The sequence below is a fragment of the Cupressus sempervirens genome, chromosome 4, assembly GCF_028749045.1.
Source record: "Cupressus sempervirens isolate cs-2001-9-10 chromosome 4, ASM2874904v1, whole genome shotgun sequence".
NCBI lineage: Eukaryota > Viridiplantae > Streptophyta > Pinopsida > Cupressales > Cupressaceae > Cupressus > Cupressus sempervirens.
Window position 1 is genome coordinate 523162808 of NC_143121.1, and position 23604 is coordinate 523186411.

General features: G+C 33.5%; 1 long non-coding RNA gene across 1 annotated transcript; it reads right to left on the reverse strand.

Moving 5' to 3' along the window:
• Positions 1-469: 469 nt before the first annotated feature.
• Positions 470-1849, reverse strand: LOC149562233 (uncharacterized). The gene is made up of 3 exons (XR_016363489.1): positions 1810-1849; positions 1632-1695; positions 470-535 (listed from the first exon to the last, which is right to left on the reverse strand). It is a non-coding gene; the product is annotated as an uncharacterized LOC149562233 (long non-coding RNA).
• Positions 1850-23604: the final 21755 nt, after the last annotated feature.

Below are 23604 nucleotides of genomic sequence, written 5' to 3' on the forward strand. Positions count from 1 at the left end.
TAGCTTTAAGGCTAGATATGAATGTTGGGTAAGAGATTAGTTGTCCAAAATGAATGGATGGATGGAACATGGTGGAAAGGCCACAAGGAGATGATTCACAAAGGAAGAATGAAGGTTGAAGCCTTGGAAGAAGTTATGGTGTTTGGGAAACTCTAAGTGCACTTGGGGTAGCATGGAAGGTAAGTCCTTGAGGGGACATTGAAGTAAAGAGTTGTTGCTAAATGAATGGATTTGCTATCTCATATGAAGAAGATGGATACCACACACCACCTCTGCATCATAGACTAAGAGTGCATTGTGCTTGTTATGGCACTTGGGAATGTAGTTTCTGAACAAGTGAATGGGATAAATACGCATACTCTTTTTCTTTTTTTAACTGTTACCAGTCTATAATTAAGTACTAGTACAACATAACATGCATTTTTGTTACTTGACAATGCAACATCATGTACATTAACATTTTGATCCGCCGCCACGTCAACATGTTGAACACTTGGAACATGTTCCACTCCTTCGACATGATGTTCAACATGCTCTGAAATATTCAAAAAAATATTATCATGAGTGATGGATTCATTTTGAGCACTGCACATGAAATATGAGTCAATAAATTTGACTCAAATACTACACAATTAAATCATGATAGCAATATCACAATATTTACTCTATGAGATTTGTTAGAACAAATGATTTATCAAAGTACAGAGTTGGAAATCATTATCAACTACTGATCAAAAGATTAAAGATCCCTATTTTAAAATAATGAATATGTTTCAACAACCAGAGATAATATTTAAAGTAGTGTTAGAGAAATAAGAACAAAACTATGTGAATGATCCAAATCATATAATAAATTGCCTTGCCAATCTATAAACCTGGTTCTCATTGCTCAAGAATACCCTAAATACATAAGACAAGAAATGCAAACTACTATGATTTAATAAACAACAAATAGCCAAGAGAAAAGTCTCAGCTCAAACAAACAAAATCTCATGTACACTGCAATGGAATTGAGCAGCAACACAAAGACACCTTCCAATGATGAAAACTATAGTTATGGATTTTCAAATCATACATTAAAATAGCCTCAACGATCTGAAGACCTGGTGGTAATGGCTCAGAAACTAATATCAATACTTTGTGTTTGATATGCAGTAATTTAATCTACAACCACAATCAATCAAAATATTTTTGGCCTTCTCCTGGCAGGTATTGTCATATAATGTACAGGACCATAACTCTTGCTTTATAGTGATTATATTCTGTAATCCTCTGTCAACTATGACCAATATTTGAACTTAGATGGTGTATAGTCAAAAAGACTCTCGACAACAATAAAGTATAAAGATACACACATCTTAAAGACTGGGAAGTCAAGTCTCTCATGTCATTTGAGATGCATATTCTTGAGGATGCTAATAAGTGGTCTTTTATTCTATTTTTATTAGCATGGAACCCTCACTTGGAGAAAAGTTTGAAGAGGTTGTAGTCTTTAAACAATACATTTTCTAAAAGATCTGCACAATGAGCATATAATATATGTTTGGATAAGAGAATGCTTGGACAATAAATGGAAGGAGAACATTTCATATTTCTGATTGCATAATTAATTTCCAATAGAAAATTAATACCTCCACCACTATAATGCACATTATGGCCTTCGTCACAAGCAGGTTCTGTGGTAGGATATGAAGGCTACAATAAAATGTTATGCACATTGTTATGTAGTCAATTTACGTTCAAAACTAATACCAAAAAAGAAAAGGATCAACTATTCAATTTCATTTACTTTTCATCTAACCAATTTACCTGTGAGATATCATTTGGTGAACTGGATTCTTGAGCAAGGCTTATAGATTCTTCGCGTAGGTGTGCAACCACGAATTTATAGCCTTCCTTCAAGGCAAGTTTTCTATCATCATCTGTGACCTCCACATTGAATTTTGTGCCCTATATTTTTTGCTTAATATCATCAATTTTGTATGTATGGTTTCACTAAACAAAATTTTTTGCAACATTATATTAAAAAAATTTATTTCATATCATTGCTCCTACTTAAAACTCAAGACTGGAGATTCATATAACCACCAGAGCCAAGTTTGTGTTGGCCAAACTTTTCTAGTCTCACTTTTGTAGCCACGGATGTGTCCTGCAATCTATGAACAATTTCAAACATCTTAGATTATATATTTACAAATATGAATAATTAGTGCATGATTACAATGTATTTAATACTATCATGACATACCTCTTTTTTCCCTATGTTGGTTCATTACCTCTATCTTCACATAGCCTTTTCTCCTTTGCATCTTCTACTATTTCATTCCACTCCATTGGTGGAATCATAGCTAGATTGTCTTACTTTGGGTTATCCTTAAGAGCCCTTCTATATTGATCCCTCAAAGTCTTTATATGCTTTATTTCTCTTTTGAGAAGTAGGCCATTGTCAAACATGTATTTTCCAAATTTCTCGTCAAAAGATGCAATGAGCTGATTTTTTAATTCCATGGTTTGTAAATTCCACCTTTTTAAAAACAAATAGATTGTTAGATAATTAGCTTTAATATATTACAGTAAATGAAAGAAAAGAAAAATTATGTAGAAATGATATGAAACTACATACCTTTTACGTATGGTGGGTCCAAATAGTCTCAATGTCATATGAAAAAGATGTTCAAAGAAAACATTATTACCTACAAAAACATAAAGGATTTATCATTCCAAAATGAGTAATATAAAAATAAATTAAATTTACACTTTAAATAAAAATAATTTTAAAGCACTTGGAAGCTTTCGTTCTTTTAATGGAAACATAGTTTTCTTATTCAGCAATAATGTCCCTTCATATGAACCAGTACTAATCACACGAACTACTCCAGGAAATGGATCAACTTTAGCAGTAGTGCTCTCTTCTAGTCTATCAACTAATATATCAAGACCATCTTCATCATCATTATCAGATTCGCTAGTACCATCATTGTGAGCCTCTGCATCACCTACCCCAATACCATCTTCTTCAATCATCTCCTCTAGCACATTATCATCTTCTTCCATGAGAGTGTTATCCTCAGCTTGGATATTCACACCTCCATGTTCCTCCAGTAGGAAATCCACATTCAGCAATGGACAAAAATTGTGGCCCCCTTCAACATGACCATGTTGCCTACAATGACTCTGGGCTGTTGTGATTAGAATTCTTTGAGTCTTTAAGCCTTTACACTTCTTGCAAGGACAATAACATTTATTAGGTTTTCTTTAGAACTGAGCCCATAATGTAGCCATTGTCTCATTTTCTTCAGCATTCATATTGTCAAGCATGGTCTTTCTTCACAGGAAAATATATCTGCAAATAAATTGGACATGTTGTGATTAATGTTTATATCTACACATATGGTTTTTCTTGATTAATATTTTCAAATGTAACTAAAATGATCCTATAATTTCTATAAGGTGTAGATGTTTGCAAAATGTGCATTACCACCCTTTTACCAAAAAAACAAACCTAGTATAGAATAATGGATAAGATCAAGACAAAAATAATACTAGTCCTTCTATTGATATGCCTTTTGAAGGTTGAATAAGGTCCTAATTTTGCTAACCCACTCTGTTTGATCTGCTATACTTTTTGCTTTCAGCACAATTACACTATGTCCTGGAATAGAAAGCCATGAAACAAAGATCAGCAACCATTTGAGCATAGAAGGTGCCAATTTAATATACAAATATGTGCACTTGCAGTTTGAAACTTAAACCCCAAAAAGACACACACCTTTTAGTACTATTCTGTATGAAACCTTGTTGATTTTGAATGTAAGACTTATAGCTACAGCATCAGGACCATTTTCCTTTTCTGAGTTTTTAGAACTTGATTTAGCTAGAGCTGGAGAATCAAAAGTACCATCATTAACTCATTTATTCAAAGACATTAATTCATTAAAAAATTTTGTGGTGCTTGCTAGATAATGAAGAAAACCAAATACTCCATATAAAATTACACAATGAATAAATAGATAGAAACAATCAATCTCATTTTTTCGTTACTTGATTTAGAAGTTTAAAGGTTCCAATTACAAAAAAAAATTTGTATCCTTCAGGGAACTTTTGAAAAAGACCAAAAGCCTTTACAATCACAAGAGATCAACTTATAGTATACTTAAATGTTAGTAAAGATTTGCATTGTAAAGTTTCCTAGAAGTGACTGGCACACATTACAATTACTATGCCACTTAGGCACCATGATATTGCCACATAGGCACTACGATAAACTTAACCATTTCTATTGGTTAGAGAGGCTATGGTGAATTAAAGTAGTATCTAGAGTATCTAGGAATCAAGACCTGTATTAACATGCAACAAAGTAGATTTCTTTGCTAAAGTAAAACTATGTATTCTCATGCTTCTCCATAGTTGTAGAGGCATGTTTGTTACCATCCTCCTAAGGCATGGATGCAGATAACATTTACTCTTCCCAAAAAATTGAACATAAAGTATTTCAAAATAGAAATCACAAAGAATTTCTTTCTTCACTGGATTCTTATTTCAAGTGAATTCTCAATACAGCTAGACACTCCGTTATGGCATAATGATTCAAGTTAGCAATCCTTTGTAGCATCTTTACAGAATGATTCTTTACACAATTATATTGGCAATATATTGTTGGCTGACAAATTTTCCCTCTTAAAAGATATTGCAATAAGGGTGATACTCTTGCTCAAGGTTGTTATCACCTTTTATTACTTCCAAGGTACAACCCCCTACATAACAACCAACTTGGCAAAAGGGTTAGACTCTAGGGGAAAGTTATCCACCCTCTAACTTCACCATCCAACCTAATGTTTTACATTAAATAGTGGAAAGCAAGGGAAGGAAGCCCTTCAAATGTGCTCCCCCATCTTTGGATTCCAAAAGCAGAATTTTTTATCATTCATAAGGATGCCAAGGCAAGGGATCAACAAAAAGGTTGAACAAGAAGCTTAAAATGACCTCAGAAGACAAAAAGTGAAAATTTCCATAAGCTGCACAATACTAATCTCCCCTCAAACCCAGAATAAGTTTGTTCAGAAAAAATGACAAGAATTGCCTCCTTGGCAAAAGGGTCCTCAGACTCTAGGGAAAAAGTTATCCACCCTCTAACTTCACCACCCAACCTAATGTTTTGCATTAAATAGTGAATAGCAAGGGAAGGAAGCCCTTCAAATGAGCTCCCCCATCTTTTTTGGATTCCAAAAGCAGAGATTTTTATCATTCATAAGTATACCAAGGCAAGGGATCAACAAAAAGGTTGAACAAGAAGCTCAAATAACCTCACATGACAAAAAAATGAAAACTTCCATATGTTGCACAATACTAATCTTCTATCAAACCCAGAATAATTTTGTTAAGAAAAGATGGCAAGAACAGATCTGAAAGAAGCAGGGAAGACATTAGCATTGTGTAAAAATGAGGACGGAATTGTCCCTAACTCTGCTAGGGAAGCTTATTTAAGTAAATAAAAATGACTATTATGAAAGAAAAAATTGCATCTTCCATTTATATTATTTGAAAGACAGGCATGCAGGGTTGTGTGTCATGATTAGTGCTGAAAATTATAGTAACATGTGACATTACATATTTTTTTAAAAGCATGAATATGCTAATCTTCTGTCCTAGATTCTCCATACATAAAATTAGTACAAAATCACTTGGCATATGTAGATGAAATGTATTCCATCTTTGCCTTTGTAACCAAAATATCTAAAAGGAGAGTGAAAAGGTAGATTTATTCTTAAAAGAATAGATTACTAAATATAAGACAAGAGATTATTCTAATTACTTTAATTGCATTATAGTTTTTGAACTGGAGAATTAAAGAACAAATATACACTAAGCATGTTTACAAAAAATTCAATAAGATAATAGAATGATAACTAAAATAATGTAAGTCTTCATTAATTTTATTTTATATGAATAGTTGTATTGAAAAAAATGAATAATTGAAGAAAAAAATGAATAATTGGAAAACAAAATTACTAAGAAGTTAAAAATGGTCGTAATTGGAGAATTTTTACTTTTCTTCAAGTAGGGGAAATGTATCATCAAGTTTTTATCCACCCAACCATGGATCAATCTTGATCCTTCCTTGCATATTGCGAGCCCAATCCTCTACAAGGGAATAGGAGAAAACCTTCTAGGAACTAGCGTAAGAGTCCTACACCTTATCAGTCAAATCCTACAACTCTTGTCAACTTGGTGTGACCCTTGACTAGAGGTGTATCCAACATCTTAGGATTGTCCAATAGTTGAGCTAGTGTACCTAGGCAAAGGATTTCACAACTATGAAGTTAACCTCTCATCCTATCCCACTTGAACTTAAGTCATGTTAGATCATGGGGTTACTAAGGAATAAGATTCCCTCCTTTGGTATTCGAATCCTAGAGATACATGAATTTAACTTCTAATTACAACTTTTGAAGAACATCATCTCATAAATTATTATGATTCTTGTCCATGGATTAGTTTGGTAAGTGTAATTGTAATTTAAAACTTGGCTCCAATGGATCAAATGCTGCTATACTTGGAATTGCCCCACATCTTGTCCATTTGTAAGTTTGATATGATAATTTAGAATTCATAAAATAGTTGAAAGTGTTATAATTTTCTAAATACAAGAAATATCTTCTACCATCATGCTACATGCTAGAAGGGAGAGAGAACATACAAAATTTAGTTGTGTTACTAGTAGAGTCCTTTGACTGTTAAAGTATCACTTTCATATGCTTTGACTTTTGAGACACAAAAATTCAAAGCTCATTGTTAAGATAGTTTCATATTATAGTAGATGATTTTTTTTCCATTTACATATTTTATTTTCACATTAAATTCAGTCTCTTTGGTTTTTTCCATCCTATTGTCAACTGATGCAATGGCTTCTTCTTCTAGAGTATTTAGTCACTTTTCTTATTTAAAAACTATGGTGATTAGCACTACCATTTTTTATTAACAAAAAGGATATACAACATACTAGTAAATGATGTCATTACAATTTTCTCAAGGTTTATTATTTCTAGGTTGTGTATGTTACTATCTAAACTCAAAAGTTTAGTCATTTTGAAGATTATCTTATAGGAAGAATTATTAATGTTTATATTTCAAGAAGAATGTAAAGTAAAAATGCAGACATGAATGCCTTCTTGGGCATGCTATAACTATAGAAGATTCAAGATCACATATAGAAAGTTTTAAAGTAGAATAAAGAATTGATAGCCTCTAGGGAGCTACAGCTAAGAGGTTAGGAATTTTGTACATTCTAACTATATATGTTAAGGAATCTTAATGGAAAGATCAAATTAAAGTAAAATTTTAGAGAGATTGGCTACAATTAACATGCCAAAACCTTTGAGAGTTATACGAGGCATAGGTGATTTGTAGATGGAAATGTATGCTAGAAAACTTGGTGCAGTTCTTTATTACTTGAGAGGGGATCTTAGTGATAGCAATCAGTCACTACCTGTGCAGTATTCTACATTAATGCAAACCTGCACTGAACACAACCAAAAGGAAGGAAACAAAGTTGAATTTGCATAGTCTACTCACAACACCCACCTATAGACACTTGGACTATTCTTGGCTCAATTTGTAAATCTCATTAAGAATGGTTCCAATTTTTTCCATCGCTAGATAACAAAGAGGGATGTCACAATCATTGCCAATTTTTTCACCATTCTTTATGCTGAAACAAAGATTTAGAAATGCCTGTAATAAAATCTATCAGATCGCAAATGTAAAATTCAAAATAATATACATCCATTATTCATGTCATGTCATCCCCAAAATTCATCAATAATTTGGATCCCAAGATATTTCCATGGGACAACCCTCTAGACTGAGAGAATCTAAACAAGCCATATAGGGATGAATTGTTTACAATTAAACAGATAGTGTCAAAGAGAAAAGACATTAGAATGAACATGAAAGCTCAAAAGTTAGGGTTTTTTACATGGCACTCTTGAGAAAGACATGAATATCTTTGGCCATATCAACGCTGGGATAGCTATCATGCACACACACACACACACACACACACACACACACACACACACACACAGAGAAAGATCTCAAAAACTATGAATTTTGTATGTAGCAATCTTGAGAAAGACATGAATATCTTTCTTCTAGTCACATTAATTCTGAAATAGCTTACACAAACACACACTAGATAGAGGCTAGAAAACCATTATGAAAGTTGAAACAGTTCAGCTTAGTTGTGACTTCACATGTCAATGTTTTGAATGAATAGCATCAAATATAATAGTCAATTTTGACTCAATCTCCAAAAGAAAAAAGGTAACAACTATATCCCTTGGTGATATATTTTGTGAGACAACTTTCACAATTTGGTTGGTAGATGTTCGGAGCCCTGAGAAAGCTAATGATGAAGATCATGCATATTTTTGTTGAATGCTTGGGTAAGATCATATCTGATTTATGAAGATGGCTTGCACCACTACAAAAGAGTACATGGCATTTAATAATTATGGGTTGCTAAACTTGGAAATAATATATAATTGGACAAAAATATGATTCATTTGATAGGATAGTTTTAATTTTTATGTTTACTAACAATTCATTTAAGAGACTTAAATGTAGATCAATCATTTGTCATTTGTAATGGCTACTTGCACAAGTGCTGAGATTAATGAAGATGCATAAAATAAATGCAACAATACTAATAAAAAGAGGATGAGGATAAACTAAACGTAGAAAAATGCTTCTAAATTGTCTAAAAGGCTCATTTAGATATAAACAATGGGGAAAGACTTCTTTTGAAGGCATGGAAGACTGGATAATCATAAGATAACCATAGTAAATTCTGGCCTAAGATATAAGACAGTTCTGATATGCATAAAGGGAGCATAGGAATTAAGGAAGGATTGATGGAAGAAGGGAGGGGAAGATAGTAAGGAAGTACCTTCATTTGGTCAACAATGATGAAGAGTTTGACTTTATTTGAAGGGTGGTAATTGTGAAAGGCTATGACCAATGCAAGAGGCACATGTGGTGAACAGAAGTGACTCTTACATTGTAAGATATAAAGAAGAGGTTTCATTTGAGGAGGGCATCCAAGGGAGATAAAGTTGGGGAATAACATATCAGGGGACAAGCCATTGCTTGGCATGAGGGTACAAAGCTGATTTGTTGTACTTATCATTTCTTGTTTACAAAATCCATTAATGAGAGTATTAAAAATAACGACATTAGGTGCAAGCCCAATTTTTAATCATTTCCTTTTCTAGCCCAATGTCCATGAATCAATGAGCTATAAGTGAAATTGTTAGGAAAAATGTGTCGATTTACCATTTTCGTAAGGAATCTATGTGCCTGCTTTATGTAGCTTATCTTGCAAAGCCCATTCATAAAAGGAGTGTAAGCAATAACATCAGGTGGAATTTCTTTCTTGTCCATTTGTGCCCATGGTTTAAAAGCTTGTTCTACATTACCATTCTTGAGATGTTCATCAATCAATACACTGTGTATAGTTTTGTCACGAATCAAACCTTCTCCAAACATTTCCCTCAAAAGCAAATGTGCCTCCTGTATATTACCTTCCTTGCATAACCCAATTGTAAGAGTAGTATAAGTAATCACATGAGGCAAAATACCACTCTTTACCATATTATCAAATAGTTTGAATGCAACACTTGTGCAGGCAACCTTGCAGTGTCCAACAATAATGATATTATACGTAAAGTTTTTTGGAGCCAGACCATTTAGAATTAGTTGGTTTAAGAGTCTAACTGCTTCTTCTAGCCTGCCTGCTCTACAATGACCTGAAATGAGTTGTAAGTGCACATATCAGGAGGTATGTTCCTTTCAAGTATGTAATGTAATATTTGATTGCCTCATTTTTCTCTGCCAAACTTGAAATAACAAGCAATGAGTGTGTTGATCCCTAGAGCAACCTGGCTAATGTTGACAGAGAAATGTGCTTGGACATTGCAGGAGTGGATTGAACTTCAAGAAATTAATTTGGATTGTGTTAGGGATTGAACTGTAGGAGTCCATTAATTAGATTTTGATAGTTTTGTATTCTATTTTTTGACTCATCAAATTTGTTTGCCTTGCTTTTGGATTACTGGTATTTATGAATATCTTAGGAGGTTGTTATAAGCACTAGTTTGAAAACTCCAGTTAGGGAACAAAGCAAATGAGAAATGTCTAGTCCAAAAAAGGCAAACATTGTATAGGGTGCATATAAATATATTCAAAACAAGGCAAGAAATGTCAATCTATAAAACAAAACTTCAACTCGCCTTTGTAATGCTGGGAATGAGACTCTTCAAAGTTTTTAGCTGTTATTTGATCCTTTCATGTCGCCTTCTTTCTGAAATCTCTTTCAATGGATCAACTTGGAAGCATTCACAAGCTCTCCTTTGCTACAATCAACCACCAAAGAACCCAAGATGTCAAACCCTACTGGTGTTGACACTGTTAAACCCTTTTGCCATGTACTCCTGGCCACAAATCACAGTGGTAGAAAATGGTTCAGTGTGCACGAGTCTTCTGGGCACAATACAATAAGATTAGGATGGCAAACATAACTTATTTCAATTTTTGGTTAAAGATGAACCCGTGTTGGTCAAAATTTCGACCAACATGGGTTCATCTTTAACAAAACTCATCAAAACTCATCACAATTCGACCAAATTGACCCCAAATTATCAGATGGTCGAAAGTTTTGGTTGAAAATTTGAGTCAAATGTACTAGTGATATTGGCTATCTTATCCACAAGATTTTCTACTGTGCTTTCTGATTCACTCATAGCCTCCATCTTGAGCTTTATCCTTATTTCTCTATCCCATTGCTATCCTATCTAGTTGACCCCTTGGTCTTGATCACAATAAATAAAACATGGTTCTCATAAGTCTCTTAACATGGCTACTCTTTTAGAAACTACACGCTTCATGCAATCTCAATTATTGGATTCCATTACTTATCCCATATGCTATCTCAGTAAGTTGCTTCCATTGCTTATCCTATATTTTATCTTGCTCATTACTTCCATTACTATCCAAAACCTTATTCAGTTGGCTATCTTTCCCTAGGTTGGGTACTCTTTAGGAGTCAATCCTTAAGGATCACCTTCTCTTGCTTCATATTCCTTGCCTATTCATCTTTGTCTATCCACTAATGTCCTACTCCATATTATACACCTCACTAGACATTGGGAGAAAATGATATGACCTTGCTTGAGAACTAGTAATCTCTAAATCATTCTAAAAAATCCAAAAAAAACATATATGATGCTAAAAAAATCCTAAAAATTAGAAAATGTCCTAAAAAATGATCATCTTAATGAAAACCTAGTAATAGGTGCTTTGACGTATTACTGAAAAATTCAAAAATACAAAAAAAATGAAAAAAGTCTTGAAAAAATTTGCCAAGTGGTGAAAACCTAGAAATAGATGCTACTTGAGACCCTTGCACCTGTCTGCCATTCTCAATCACACACTCTGCAACACATTTCCTAGCTTGCAACTGTTTCTTGTCCTCGTCTTGGGGGCACAACTACTTAGCCTATTTGAGGTCTCCCTATACATTAGTGGCAACTCAAAAAATATTGTTTCTCAACACTACCCCCAACTTGACATGAAGTGTTTCTCAACACTTTTCACATAGTTTACCTATAGTCTCTAATGTTGCAATATTTCTCACTATCAGATTCAAGTCTTAAAGAAATGGCCAAATGACTCTCTCTCTCTCTCTCTCTCTCTCTCTCTCTCTCTCTCTCTCTCTCTCTCTCTCTCTCTCTCTCTCTCTCTCTCTCTCTCTCTCTCTCTTAAACACTTAAACTACTATGCTATGATGAGCTTTATCTTCTTTGTGTGTTGTCTATGATGATTTCTTTGCTATGTGTTCCCTCCCTAATAAGTTTTTCAAGGATGTTATGGACTAGAAGACAGGGGGCATGGAGCATGTTTTACTTGTGTTCTGCTTGTGGGTATACTTTGTTAGTCTAAGGTGTTTAGAGCATTCATGCTTTTTCTACATAACACTTTGGACCTATAATGTATCATCCTGTCTATTTTTGTAAGACTACACTCGGGGGTTATCCTAGCACTTATGCCTTGATACAGGTGTAATCTTGCTTTGCTAAACTTAGGAAATCTAATTTTATTAGCCATCTTGACTTACATGTCTTCGATGCTTAGGTTGGATTTCCACATTTCTATCTGATGTAGATAATATTCATATCCTTACAGTTTTACAAGTGATGATTCTATGATCTTATGATGTCCCTAATAAGGCTCAGTGATAAAAAATATTACCTACTTATGCAACCCTTGCAATTGCACCTTTTCATAATAGCTTGCATTCTAGGGTTCATTCTAGCTTAGCTTTGCATTTTGCATGTTGAGAGAGGTCTCTTCTTTATCTTTCATGGACATGTCAGCTAACTATGTTCATCCTTTTGTTACCTCTTCTCGATCTTATCTTATATCTTCTTTTCTATATTATATCTCATCTATGCTTTTGACCTATCTTTGCTAATCTTGACATCCTAGATCCATTTTTAGGATCAAAATCCAAATGCAGCTTCATCTTGCTAGTCAAAAAATTTCTTCTTTCTTCTATGTAGTTGGCTGACCTATTGAGGCTTAATCTTTGAATCTTGTAGGGGAAATCATCATTTCTTCATTTCTTCATCATTTCTACTTTCTTCCACTTGACCTAATTCTTATGCTTTATTTTTCTTGGTCAAAGTTAGTCAAACTAGATCATATCTTCATTGCTTTCTTTGGTTCTAATCCTTTATCTATCATCTTGGACATTGTTATATCTTGATTTGCTCATATCTTGCTCATTTCTACATCTCCTTATCTCATTTTGATTTCAATCCCGAGGGGACAAAAATATTCTATCATCACCTACTATAGCTATCTTTTTCTTAGGAGCATTTGTTTGATCTATTCATTTTCTCTCAGTCTATCTACTTTGCTAGGTGTTAGCATTCTTCTTGAATTTTGACATCATCTTTTTCCTAATGTTTAGAACTATCACTATTAGCATGTACATTCAGGATGTGCTATCTCTCTTTGTATTTCATTCTTTGGAATCATATATTTATATCTATTGTTGCCATCTTGGCTTCTTCATTCTTTGATGTCATGTGTTCCTAGATCGATCACACATTAGTCAAAGAGGGAAAAATGTAATTAACTAAAAATGGTCATCTAGACTATGAGCCCCCTTTCTAGCATTTTTCCATAATTTATCTAATGGTTATTTTTTATCAAATCCTTCAAAATATATTTATTCAATTATAACCTATGGTATGACCACTTTATCCCAAGTTCATATTTGATTAAAAGAACATGTCCCCCTTTTAATTAAATAAAATTTCCCACTCATCTCTTATCCTAAGTGTGCACACATAAATCATTATACCTATTTTAGAAATAAAAGAAAAGGCATTTTTATGGAATCTTTTACTTTTAAAATAACTTTAATTCTCCTCCACACATTTCAAACTCTCTCAAAAGTCAACCATTAATTCTGATTGGTTGAGATGCTTGTGCACATGGATCACTCCCACTTTCAAACTCCACCCTTGATTACATTCATCTTGCCTCTTAATCTCTACCATCTATCTTTCTTTAAAAGGGAGGGTTCTCTTCTCATTCAAAAAAGCTTATTCTCTCACGCTATTGTTATGCTACAGTTTTTCTTGATGATTTTGGAGACTTAGAGCATTCTTGCATTTTTGCATTTTACCTTAGCTCTCATTCTATTTACATTATGATATAATTTTTAGCTTAATTCATTTATGCTTTAGCTTAGTTCTTTTTTTTAGCTTGCATTTGCATTGCATTTTATTCTAGATTCCTAGATATTGGCACTCTTACCTCTTCTCTTTGAATCTCTCATTCTATGGTGCACCTTGCAAGGGTTGCATAGTTTAGTTCATTTGAGAGCCACCATATCATAGCCTTTGCACATCATAAATAGAGAGCTATAAGTTGGCTCTTGAGACTCCCTCTTCCATGAGTTCTCTAAAAAATAATGTTTTATAGAAGTGTGACACTTTTATGCACATAGGATCCAAAGTTTACATTTATTAGACTTCACATCACTAATGAATGTCTCATTGGAATTATGTGTGGGACAAAAGGAATTGATAGCATTAATGAGATTAAAATGCCACAAAAGGAAGGGGTAATGATTTTAATAATTATTTATTAAAATACACACATATCTTCTTTTTTGTCAAATAAATGGGTATTTCTGAATTATCCTTACCTAGTTCCAAATAGAGCATTATTTTCCTCATCAAAGGTTTTATATCCTACACTTGAAGCTATATGAATGAAGTACATATCAAATTTATCATTGAAAGTACTACTCACTAAGGAAAGGTATGAAAGGAGAAACTTTAAAGGGAATAAAGAATTAGATGTAGGGTGATAACATGTCACGATGTCTTGAGAATAGAAGGAAAAGGTTTCTCTTACCTGATATACATCAAACTATCACACCAAATGATTTAACAAGCACCCACATTAATAGAATGACTTGGTCTTCAAGAAAAATAGTGAAGCAAGGAGAGTGAATGGAAAAAAAGGCACCTGATTGCAACCAGTGGTTTCCTAGTTAAATCATCCCATCTCCATTAGTATAGAGGTCCGCTACAACTGGTTTTACAAAATGCCAATAGTTGTTAGAAAACCAAACAAATCTCAATATGATTATTAACCCAAGCCTCATTGAATTGATATTTCAAAAGGGAAGCACCTATTATGGTTGCAAAATAGAGGTAGTTTTGGAGACTAGATTGTAAGAGACGTCACTAAGAAAAGTCAGCATTATAAATCCAACATTATTTTTAATAAGATTTGCATTTTTAAAAGGCAGGTTATGTACCAGAGTTGGAGTTAGTGGCACTTGTAGATATCATGGCAGAATGAAATCTAGTTTGATGGTTGCTCATACCACTCATTTGGTGTGATATATTTCTGAGTGAAGATTTGACTGGCCTATTCCAATATTTTCTCAACATTTATGTGTCTTCAATGATCCTTGTGAAGTCTTTGTATGAGTAGAGGTTTAATCTCTGACAACATCAAGATTCTTAGCAGTTTATGGGGGGTAGCAATTCACAAGTAGGAGCAAAGAATGACACAGAGCATGCACAATGATGGAGAAGTACATTTTTTGGGTTCTAGCTCAGTCATTTAGTCCCAATAGGTTAAGAGGAAATTTTAATAGTAGCTTAAATACTTCAATGCAATGTATCTAAGTGTCTCAAAGACATGGTGTTTTTGGAGAGCTACAAAGTCATGCGCAAGGGACCAACCTGTTAACTAGTCTAGGTTGGAGGTAATTTTGAATATACATGAAAATTTAAATGATAATATCAATAGTAATGACATGGACATCTAGACAAACCAAAGACTGACAAATGGCAGTGTCAAGTGATAGTTCACAAAGTGACATGTGGCAATGATTTCCACAATGGGCATAGAAATTGAGGTGGTGACATGACAAAGTAGTTCACATGGTAGCTTATTGCATTACTACATGTGAGATGGTAGTTTGTGACCTTTCATGTGGGAAAGTGTCTAGCCAACATGTGGCCGTCAACAGTGACATAGCAAGTTCAAAACATTGTTCACTAGATTGTGCCACATGTCTAATTTGTCAATCAATTCTTCCTTGCATTGTAAAGTTTCTTAAATATTAGAGAATTTAGGGAAGCACCTTTCCACCACATGGAAACATTCCTAGGTTGATGGTGATATGGAAAGGTAGATTTATAACCAATAACAATGTGCCACATGATAGAGATGTGGCAGGTGACTGGCAGGTGATGATATGATAGTGATTGAGCAATGGAGAGCTAATAAAATAGTGACACATAGCAATGTTTTGAGGACTAATAAGAGGGTGTCGCATGGTGCCTATGGTAGGTGATGGAGTGGATGGCAAACCAATGGCAAGGAAACACATGTTAGGATGGTCAAACCCAATTTGACCCAGATTAGTAATTGAGGGAAAAAAATTAAAAAGCAAAATATCAAATTTTTTATTATTTTCTACAAATCATGTAAAGGAATGTTTTAAATAAATAAGGGTTATATTATATAGTTTTAACTTTAGGGTAAAGCAATTTTTTTGGAAAATAAATGTAGTCATGTAAGCCACTCTAGGAGTCTGATTTTCAAACTAATATTTTGGGCATCTTTGGTAGGAAAATATATGACTATCATATACTGTTGGAACTGAGAGAGAACAAAATTTATATTTTTGAAGTTTATTTTTACATAAGAAGCAGTATGTTCAAGCCATTTTGGGTTTTGTACCAAGTGCTTAATTTTTAACCACTTTTAGTTAAGGCAGTTTAGTTTTGATTTTTGGCAAAATGACGAATTGGGTGAATGCCAGAGGTAATAATATTTCAGCTAGGGATGGATTTTATCACCTCCAAGTTAGTTTAATGAATGATTTATTAGAATTTCAAATGCATATCTGATATTTTAGAAGAACAATGGTTTTTCATCATTAAGGAAGATATATTTCAAGTTTGTTACACTTAATGATGAGATTCTTTTCTGATTTCTATTATAGAGAGAAGAGAGATGCTTTGCAATAGCAAGGAATGAAAATTAAAGTGGACACATGTCACTACTAGATCATATTTGGCTTCTTCTTCCTTTCCTATATCTTTCTCTTTCTCTCTTTGGGTTTTGATATTTTTCATTGTTGTGATACCATGTTGGTTGCAGTTAGTCTATAATTCCAGAAGGTTGGATCCAAAACTATATTTCCACCATTTATTCAACTTTCTCTCCTGTATGAATAGCAATAAATGAAGTTATTTAGATAATTTTGATCTATTCAGTAGTTTTATGGGTCATTAACATGCATCTTGAATGTATAGTTTCAAAGAAATGAATACAATGAGCAAAAAAATTCTTAGTTTCATTCTAATTCTCATCTCCTATCTCTATAATTTACAATGTTTTATGGTTTAGGGATAAAGAAATTAGATGCTTTTGCATCCCCTTAAGGCTATATGTCTAGTATGTTTTGCTATTGGAACAAAGAGCTAAGTAAATGCTTGATATATTCGACAGGGTTGTTGGTTATTTGAGAAGGATATTTCATGAGAATGAGGTATTTATGAACACTAATGTATGATTCACAAAGTGATAGGATAGATATGATATCTTGATATATTGAATATGTCACTGGCATCATAGATGTATGTGTGTGATTTATGCAACTTCCCAATAGATAAGGCATTGATCGGCTATAGGATCAATTTGTTCTTATTATTGCATATTTGGGGATTTGCTAAAATCAAATTTATCATCATCCTTTTCCCTTTTTTAAAAAAGTTGAAAGGATGCCCTCACTTAGCTTGTGGATTTCATAGAATTGCAATTTGCTACATGACATATCTTTTTCATTGCATGAGTATAGGAGAAATTAGGGTTTTATTTACTTTGTCTAGATTCAAGTGTATGCTTTTGAACAACTAGTACCATATAAATGAATCTATAGGTACACCCACCTAGGTTTTGTAGAACCTAAAGTAGAAGAAGGATCTAGCATTATAGTTGGCCCAGTGTCTAAAAGGGTATGGTTCAAGTGGGAAGTAGTTGCCCCTAGATGTATTTTATTCTCATTAAGATAATTTGAAGTGTGACATTTTAAAACATGAACAGGGTCCTTGTAGCACTTGATGTTGTTGCTATTGTTTTGGATGTTGGTATGTTGCATATATGTTAAGTGGATTTTGATTAGGTTGTTCTTTAGGAATAATGGGTCCTTGTACTAGTTAATGTTGTTGTTGTTTTCAATGTTGACTATGTCCCTTAGATGTGAGCATTAATTTGGGATCATTGATTTGATATGTTTGAGGTTTTTAGGCTTCACCTTAGGACATCATGTTTATTTGGAAACAAACAATATTCCTATATTAGATTGGTGAGATATCAATGAGACTCTTTCTTTGTGGCTTGATAGGTTGACTTGCAACAATGGTTGATGTTTCACATGGTGCCCTGATAGGGTGCTTCATAGTAGTTGATGTTGTGGTGATTGGTAGAGTTAAGATAAAGGGTGTAATTTGTTGATTTTCTTCCAAAAGAGGAATCTTTGGCATTCCTATGGTGCAAGTACCTTTGGGCATGTCTTGTTGTTGCATAATTTGATTAAGATCAATCCTTAGTTTCCTTTTGGGATGCTCCAAAGGAGTCTTGTTGTTATCAATTGATGGAGGTTCATCAAATAGGAGGTTGATATTGATGTGTTCAAAGGTACCTTGCAGAATCTCAATGGTTGATTCTTGGTGAGGTCTTTTAGGTATTACCTTTGTAGTCGAGTATTTCAAAGGTTACTTCCCCTTATCTAAGTCTAAGTTGATCATAGGTTGTATATTTTAAAAATTTAGGGTTGTCTTGATTTTTAGACTTAGGTCCTTCCAAATTGGACTTAAACTTCACTATCTCTTGGGCTGCCAAAATTTTGAATTTCTTTTGAAAGGTTTTATGTTGGCATGCTCTAGTAATTTCTTCATCAGGGATGCTATCTCTATGTTGGAATCATCACTTAGGTGCAAAGTACCTGATTGTATGTTTGAAGGATTAAAGGTACTTATGTTAGGTTTGCTAAATTAAAATGAATGAATTTGTTCATCCTCAGGTGTCACATGTACACTTTCACATTCAGGTGGTATAAGTATGAATATAGGTTCAAAATTGGAACTCCATTGATCCATTTCATGTATGGGGGATGTGTTAAGAGGTAATTTCATGGTGGACATGTTGTTGAGGGTTTATTTTCTTGTTTCTTGGGAGTCACTATTTGGAGGATACATGCTTAGTGAGTCCACTAATAATGGTTGTGAGACTTTGGTTTGATCTGTATCAAAAGCTTGTTGAGTTTGCTTGGTTTGTTTAGTCATAGATGAGGTTTTGGTTATGTTTTCACTTAAGAAAATAAGGGTTGATATATGTCTTCTAGTCTTTTAGTTGATTGTATCCTTGTGAGATTTGGCATGATACCTAAGCATGCAGATGTAATGGACTATTTTGGAATAGATTTTATGTCTCCCAAGTGTGCACCTAAAGTACCAACTATGCCCAAATAGTACAAAGTGCACCCCTATGGTGTGCACTTGGAATCCAAAAGGGTGCAATTGGTAAATGAGGTGTTTGCATGACAACAATACAAAGTATGTATGCTCCAAGTGTTTATAGTGGTTTTTTAGGGTTTAAGAATAAAATGTAATTTGTGAGAATGCAGTTTGAGACTCTAGAACATAAAAGGGACTCACTAGCTACTAGGTGCACCTTAAAACTACAAAGTGTGCCCTAAAACTACCAAGTGCACCCTTGAGGTGTGCACTTGGTTAAAAAGGGGTGTAGTTGGTAAAATATGTTGAAACTAGATAATTTGAATGGGGTTATGCAAGATATGACTTTTTTTGGAATTTTTGGGGTTTTGGTATGTGATGCAATTTTTGAAAGAGTAAAATGATCTAGGGTTATGATATGCAAGCTGTAAATAACCTAAGGGGATGATGCACACATGCAAATACAAGTGACATTTTGGAATTTTTGATTAAGGGATATGAAGATGATTCTAAGGTATGCAAAATGTAGATTGTGTTGGACTTTAGACTTTGGATTTGTGAATATGAAAGTAAGGGTTGATGTATACAAAAAATAAAATTAGGTTCACAGAAAGGTCAAGTTTGAGTAATAATCTACATTTAGGATTTCATTTTGATTCTAGAACTTAGAATAGAGGTTTTGGTGTTACTAATGATATGTTTGCAACATGTGGCATTAATTGGGAGAAGACTAATCAATTGAAAACTACTAATGTGTTTGGTGTAGGATGTTGATGAAGACTTGTGGGTTTGTCAAAACTATGTGTGTGGTTTTCTATAGATAAGAAAACACTTAGTTTGGTGCTTTAAAATGAAAATTCTTTTTTGATTGGTGTCTCTACATTGTTTAGAACCCAAAGAGTTGCATGGACATATCCTCTCCCCTCACCATTTATGGATCTTGGGTGTAAGAAAAATCTGTGCAATTTCTTTTAGAGAGGCCTTCCTTGAAACCAAGACTCACCACTTGGTGATTCCCAAGGGTTGACCTCAAAGTAGTAATGAGCCAATACCAGGTCTACACTCTAGCCACTATAATAGACTCGATACGGTTAATTCCTTGTTGATGGTATAGTTTGGTGATAATTGTCTTCCAGTACCCTTATGGTGTGTCAAACCCCAATTCTTGGGGCTAGAGACCATTAGAACCAATGTTGGGTTCACCAATTGTAGGACTAGAAAATAGTTTACCTATCATACTATGAGTAAACATAAACTCAGATACATATGTTAATATATTCTAATCTACCATGAAAACCAATGAAAGTAAAGGAATTAAAACAAGTAAAACCACCTTTTCAATTATAGTTCACATGTCCTTCTTTCTTCTCCACTATTGATATAGCTCCAATTTCCTATAGTGCACACATAATTGAAAGCCAAAGACTTGTGATAATGTGATGGGATGAATGTCATTGAGAATACTAGAAGCATGGTTTAGGTGTAATGAGTTCTTAAGAATATGGTTGTTAAGGTAGAAATGAGTGCAAGATGACTCAATTTATAGCAAAAATGCAAAAGGTTATACATGAATGAGGAGATGAATATTTTTCAATTCAAGTGTTCAACTTGGCATGATATTCCTTAGAATATCTATGAGAAATATGATGTAATATGCCAAATGTAGGATTCTATAACACATACAAGTCAAAATGGCTAAAAGTGGAAGAGAATCTATGGCAAGCTTATGACACATTGAAATCACTTGTAGAACAAAGTCACATTATTGTCATGCATAAGGAATAATATATGCCAAATATGACACGTATTAGCCAAGTCTAGAGAGAGGATCTATGATACATATTGACATGTGTCAGTACTAGGTGGAATATTTGAATTAAAAATTCATAATTCCATGATAATGGAAATTAGTAAATTAGAAATGGGAAATAGGAAAATAGGACTTAGGAAATTGAGAATTCCCATGGTTCACAAAGATGGACCAATTAATTAATAAATGTTAATTAATTAAGGACATTTGTTAATAGGAATAATTAGTAAAGTGGGATGAAAATGATTGAAATGACATAGGAATGGATAATGGGTTATCTAATCCTATAGGATAAATTAGTAAATGATTGGCCAATCTGGTGTAATAAATGCAAGATTAACCTTTTGATGAAATGCTATGATTATGTAGATCAATTAGGATGGTGGTGAGTAGATCAAAGCCATGATCAATTTGATTGAGTGATTAGGATTGACAACATGTCAAGGGCATCAACATAGATTAAGGAAATGTGACATTTAATGGACATTTTAAATGCCACAGGATCAAAATTGATTGATAAGATAATATTAATCATAATAACATCAAAAAACATCATTAAAGGTATCAAATTGATTGGATAAAGTCATGATCAGACACTAAGGGACTCATCAATATAGATGATTGAATGATAAAATGACAAATTTGACCTAGCATCAAGGGAAATGGTGTTACTAAAGTCAACTTTGATATATTTGATAGACTGACAAGGCACTAAGGAACATGAAAATGCCTAGGGTTGGATAAATGATGATTGATTAGGGATGTTTGACAAGTTTAGGATCATTTAGGGTTGATTTGGGATGATTTTTAGTTAATTAAAAAGGATTATGATGATATTAAAATGATTTAGGGTTGATCAGATGAGATTTTGGCAATGTTGAAATGATTTAGAGTTAATTCTAAAAATTTTAGATAAAATATGAATTGATTCTTAAATGATCTGAACTTGATTTGAAACAAGGGTGTGAATGATGAAGGATATTGTCAAAATATGCTCGAATGATAATCAAGTTGGCCAAAAGATCAGAATTAGTAAAATGAGAAAATGAGATGTGTTAGTATGAAAATGTGATTAAACAGTACGCGTGAACCATTTTTGAGCTTATACATAAGAAAACACAAGGGGTACCTTTTGTCACATATATGCAAAGATGGAGAAAGCTAAATGCTAAATATTCTAGGAAAATTCTTTAAAATGAGAAAATCAACATCTTCGTTAGTACTCTTGTGCCTAAGTTACATTATGACCTTAGAAAATAAGTTTTCCTCACTTTTAATGATATTATTGAGAGTGTTTATCACATAGAAGATATTTCTTTTAAGAAGAGAGAAATAGTCTTAAACAAGAATAAAACAAATAGCAATGGGAATGGTAAGGACAAAGGAAAACCTTCAGATAAAAATAAGTATGTTGTCAATAATGGGCTAGTGGATGTTCCTCAAACAAAAAGAGTCAATCTTGAATATAGTTAATGTTATTCTAGCCACAAAACAACAAGAAGCTACAAAAACAAATGATTCTAACAAGCCTAAGTTTACATGACCATGTAATCCTAAGTGTACTATCACTCCTTTGGTTGATTCTTTTCATATTATCTTAAAGAAATTTCTTGCTAATAAACTCGTTACATTTGTAGATAATTTGAGAACTTTTGATTGTGTTTTTAAGCCTCCATAGTGGAGGAAATATTACTTTTACAACAATCATAGGAACAAAGGTTATGACACCGATCATTAAATTAAGCTGAAGGATGTTATACAAGACCTCATTGATGAAATAAGTGTTTCACCTAATGGACTAGTTAAAAAGTATAAGCATAAGGCTTTTAAAAAACCTCTCCCTAAGTATGAGCAAGGGGAGACATCAAATGCAAACATGAAAAATCATGATGCGATGATCAACTATACATACACCAATGTTGACAATTTTATACACATGCTTGAACCTAAGTATGATGATAGTGTTTACATGATGGGGCCTAAATATGATGAGGAACTTAACTATGACAAAGATGGTGAAAGGCCTAAATTTATCTTATAAGGCACTAGTCCCACCTCTTTTTGTTATGGTGAAAGACTAAAAACCATTTCTAGGAATTAACCCAAACCTACCCTTGAAGTTCTAGACACTTCCAAACCAACTCATGCTAAACAAGTGGGGTCTTCCTCCTCTAATAAAATAACTACCACCGGTAAGTCTACTTATGACCTTGTGAACCAAGTGCAACGTACCTCTATAAAGATTTCTATTTTTGAGTTTCTAGAGTTATCCCCTCTATATAAGGAGATCTTAGAGAAGGTATTATGCACATCTATTGTCCCTATAGACATTGATGTAGATAAGTTCCAAGCTATGGTCAACCACATTTCCACTCCACATTACCAAACATTTTCTAAAGAAGATGATAAAGTTCTTAGTCACCAAAAAAACCTTGCACTCCATATTGAAGTTCAAATCTATCGTACTTGAGTCATACATGTGTTGATAGATAGTGGTGTGAGATTGAACATCATTTCTTTCAATGTTGTAAAACAATTGGGTCTCTCCAAGTTTTCTATTCACCCTTGAAGAAAGATCACAATCAAAACTTATGATGAAGTTGAGAATTCTTCCAAAGATCTAATTGTGCTACCTATTTGAGTGGGTCCTATAGAGAAAGATTTGGTTTTTCTAGT